The following is a 4,942-nucleotide window of genomic DNA, read 5'->3' as shown; positions in this document are numbered from 1 at the left end:
TTTCTTCTAGACTCCCAATTTGCCAGAAGATTCTTCTTGGGTCAAAGAAGACCTAGTATGAAGAGAAAACAGGAGGGAGATACACTGCTGCTTGGGAAGGTAGAGTGGGTGGAAGTTCTTGAAAAACAGCCAGAGCAGAGGAAGCCACTGAGTGACTGGGAGTTCCGGGGAACCGGAGGCCTTTAAAGAGAGTGGCTGGTTTTTTGGCTGGTTTGTTTTGCGTCCCCACATTGCCTTGCAGACCTGGAACTGTGGGAGGTGTGGATCCCAATTGTCTCTGTGTTTCTCAGAGGTTGTGAGGAGAACTGCTCTGTTAAACAGCTCATCTGAATTGCAAACAAGAGATTTTGCAGAGGATGATCAGCATCTAAAACTCTGGGTCATGTTTCCATGGAATCTTGGTTTCAAGATACCTTTATTTGCATATAGGATGGTAAAACTAAGTGGATGACGCTGGCTAGGTATCTCCCTGGGGCATCACCGCAGCTTTCAAACTGTCAGGGTAGAACGGGCAAGAGACTTCCTCCCGTTGTCCAAAAGGCGAGGCGTGGTACATTTTGTTTCTTAGTGAGAGTGCCGAGTCTTATCGCCTTTCGGCAGTGTATGAGTTTCTTACTGCTGCTGTAACAAATGCCATCATCTTAGTGGCTCAATACGACACAGATATAATATCTTACAGTTCTGGGGGTCAGAAGTCTGATATAGGTCCATAGGCCCGCGTTCCTTCTAGAATTTGTTTCTTCACCTTTCCCAACTTCTGGCGGTGGCTCACATTCCTTGTCTCATGGCTCCTTCCTCCATCCTCCTTCCTCTCTGAACTCTGCTTCTATCTGTATACGTCCCCCGGCCTCCCCCCACAACACGAGGCCCCGCATGATTATATTGGGTCCACATGAATAACCCAGGATAAATCTCCTCATGTTAGGAGTCAAGATCCTTAACTTCTCCATTACATCTACAAAATCCCTTTTGCCACGTAGGGTAAGATAGAGGTTCAGAAGGTTAGGGTGTGGAATATCTTTGGGATCATTATTTTTTTAAAAAGAGTATTTATTTATTTATTTGACAGGCAGAGAGACACACAGCGAGAGAGAGAGAGAGAGAGAGCACAAGCAGGGGGAGTGGGAGAGGGAGAAGCAGGCTTCCCGCTGAGCAGGGAGCCCCATGTGGGGCTCGATCCCAGCACCCTGGTATCATGACCTGAGCCGAAGGCAGACGATTAACGACTGAGCCACCCAGGCACCCCTTGGGATCATTATTCAGCCTACTATATGCAGTCTTGACACAGAAACAGCCTATTAAAATGTATGGTATTTGAACATATTTGCCAATTAAAACTATATATATGCACTAATGGTCTATATACTTGATGCAAAAACATAAATCTTCTTTAGCACTTATTATAGCTGTTTTGACATCATGTGGGCCTTGGTTCTCCAGCTGAAAGTAATATGTAGTTCAGAAAACAGAGTTGTTATGTATTATATTTTCCTAATTTTTTGACCTGCAATTTATTAGCTAAGAAATCCTTCTCAGTTCCTGGAAGGAAGAAACTGTGCCTGGAAGGAAGACTAGTGGTAACATCATTGGTTCTCCTTACTAGTAGACCTGCAGATATCTAAGTACTGACATGCAGAACTTGGTTCTAGATGTTGACAAGCATCTAGATATTAACATATGGAACTTTCCATAATAGCAATAAAAATCAAGTGGTCGCCCTTTTCACTTGGAACTGGATTGGGTGTTTTCCACACATATCTCATTTATTACTTACCAGAACTTTCTGAAGGCTGTATGACTACATTGATTTTGCATATGGGGCAGCTAAGGATGAGAAAGAGTAAGTAGTTTGTTCAAGATGAAAAAACTAGTCATTTGCACTCTTGAGAGAGGTAGTGAATGTGAGGAACTCCCCATTCCCAACACACACACACACACACACACACATGCACACACATAACACAGATTCTTGAGTTCTTTTATTTGCCTGATACATTCGTAGATATTTGGACAATTCAAATTTCTCTCATTTTTTTTAGAGACATGTGCAAGATCAGACTGGAATGAGAGCTAACCAGTGGAATTTTGAAAATATGATGCATGTGAACACGAGATACTTGAAACCTAGTTCGCTTTCGTCACTCTCCCCTATATTTCATTTCATTTTCGAATTGGCTCAGTTCTTATACTTGAAATGGCTTAATGGTCATTCCTCGTGTGTACATTTGTTACTAAGTTTATTTCCTCAATTATTCTTCACAGATGGTGGTGACCTCCTGTCACTGCCTTTCCCTTTTCAACCTACTGAGAAAAGTACTCTCTCGGAACATCATGCCACTGGCCCGTATTAAGCATATTGATTTGAAAGAAATAGCTGGAAGGTCACAGCAGTTGGGTGACAGTGTGAACAGTGGTGAGTGGGGGCTCTGCTGGTGAGCATCAGGGCTGGGTTTGTGGTCTTAGGTCTTATTCAACTCATGTCCCAGTGGTCATCGATAATGATGAGGATAAAATGGCCTCAGAGCATTAGGAGGTCAAAGGGGTAGGGCCTGTTGGATGAGTGTTTCAAAGCCCCAGCAAAATGAGCTGATAATCCCTAGGGGATTGCTCCCATGGAGGGCAATTCTGAGAGAAGTTGCCAGGCTTCTGCTCAGATACGCTGCAGGGGGAGGAGGAGCAAAGTCTTGAGATGGAGGGAGGAGAGGTGGAGGAGGGGTGCTGGTTGAAAGGAAAATGCTCTTAGGTATTGGATCAGCTTCCAAGTTCATCATAGATGGGCCATGTGCCTGTTCATCAGTGCCCTCCTGACTGCATGGTCCTTCAAGAACACTGTTGTTTGACCTTCGACTTATTTGCACATTCGCTCTAATTTCATTTAAAATACAACCAAATGTGGGTTAAGAGGGTCTACACATTATCTCCTGTTCATTTCCAGAGACCAACTTAGTCCGAGTCACCATGAGAACAGAGGCCATGTGATCTCCCAGTCCTACTTACCTTTCTCTGAAGATTAGGCCAAAGTTCTGTAATGAATCTTCAAATACTAATTTATACTCCTGTTCATCTTATACCAACACACACACACAACTGTCCTCCTAGGACCTTCGCTGACATTGTAGAGAAGAGAGTACTGGACTTGAAGTCAAATTAGGTGGGCCCAACCCATGACAGTCTATTTCTTGGTCCCGGATTGTCCCTGAAGCTCAGTGTCCTCATCATTAAAATGGTTAAAATAATATCTACCAGGAAGCATTGTTATGAAAATCAAATGCAACTGGTATGAAGGCTCTTGATAAAGTATTTAGTGAAGTACAGACATAAATGTTTATTATTACTTCATGAAGGATCTAGGCAGTTTGGGGCACCTACACCATTAAAAGTAATTAGTGTGGAGGGAGTCCCTAAGATGACAAAGGAGCGGGTACATAGGGAACAATAAGAAACCATAGAAGTGTTTTTGATCCATAAAAAACCTCAGGGGTACCCCACAAGTTGCAGATAAGAAGACCAAGACACTGAATTTTACAAGGTCCAACACACCATGGGTGACAACACCGATTCTAGAAACCAGGTCCTCTGATTCCCAGTAGAATGCTTGTTGTGTGATAAGACAGAGTTCCAAAGGATTAACAAAAAGTGCCTTAAACTATCATCTTAATGTACCTACAGACGGTCATCTGCGCCACGTTGCTTTTCTAATTGATGCGGTGCATGTCTCGTGCCTCCTCATCATTTACAACCTCAAAACCCCTTAGATTGTGAGGTCCTTAAGAAGCGTGTGTACTGTAATACGATGTATACCTTAGACAGCTTCAACACAGTTCCACGACTAAAGCTGGAATTCAAATAAAATTTGCTCAGTGAATTAATCTATTGGTTCCGATTTCTTAGGAATGCCTTCTGAATGTATAACCCGTTAGCTCTTGTCTTTTTCCAAAGATTTACCTTAATGTGAATGGTTATTTATTAAATGTTTCGCTTATATGACCATTGGTATATTAAGAGGATACCCGTTGCTTTGTCATCTTGGGGACGCTTTCCACGCTAATTACTTTTATTTTAAAAATATGTAACACTTTGCACATTGGTGTGTTATCATTGCACAGGGCCCATGCTAATCTATGTATCTTTCCAGATTTATGGGCTGCCAAAGCAAGCACCACACTAAGTACTTTTAATGCTTTAGGCCCCTCATTTAGGGAGGCCCTGGAGGACCAGTGTGAGCTGATGGGTGAGAGTGGCCCATCACATGCAGCTGTAAGAGTTGCCTGGCTGGGGACAGCAAGCAGGGCAGTGGATTTTTACTGGACATTCTGGGAGGTAAGGAAAACAAACACAGTGATTCAAAGCACAGTCCATCAAGTAGTCTAGGTGGGTGAGAACCACATGCATGATACTTTCTGTTACCACTGTATTTGTTATTACACATTAAAATCTTTTAGAAAATGTTTATTATGACTGGGATAGACTGCCACAAATAGATAGCCACAAATTTGGAGGGCTGACATTTTCGTCCATCTTCCTTTTTTCTAGATCCTTTGAGAATCCGCTCCTCTCTTCTACCTGGTCCCTCACAGGGAAGAGGAAGTATAAGTCAAGTTTGACCAATCACGGTGCATGGTGATTGGTTTCAAGATGAGCATGGGGACCATACCGGACCAATCAGAGTTACTTTCACACAGAGATCTTCAGAAAGATCAACGCTCGCCCTTGAGTTTGCTAGAACAGGAGGATGGAAATCTTGACCAGCACTTAGAGGGTGACAGAGATTGTCTCCTGACCAAACTGTAGTTAGGCTCCCCTGACCCCTCTTCTCGACTAGGCCTCAGCCTTAGCCTTCCATGTCCATCCTGTCCTCGCTGGGCCTGCACAGCCCAGGTTTGGCAAGAATCCTGCTAACTCGGTTTCTGGAGAATCCCTGCCCCCACCTGGTATCTATCCG

At 43.4% G+C, this 4,942-nt stretch overlaps 1 pseudogene; it reads right to left on the bottom strand.

Annotated features, from left to right (window-relative positions):
• Window positions 1–4,061: 4,061 nt before the first annotated feature.
• LOC132007944 (U6 spliceosomal RNA) lies at window positions 4,062–4,158 on the bottom strand (annotated as a pseudogene).
• Between the last annotated feature and the right edge of the window lie 784 nt (window positions 4,159–4,942).

The sequence above is a fragment of the Mustela nigripes genome, chromosome X (genome assembly GCF_022355385.1).
Source record: "Mustela nigripes isolate SB6536 chromosome X, MUSNIG.SB6536, whole genome shotgun sequence".
In the NCBI taxonomy this organism is placed as follows: domain Eukaryota; kingdom Metazoa; phylum Chordata; class Mammalia; order Carnivora; family Mustelidae; genus Mustela; species Mustela nigripes.
The sequence above is the reverse complement of the archived record's forward strand: the minus strand, read 5'-3'. Positions and strand labels throughout refer to the sequence as shown.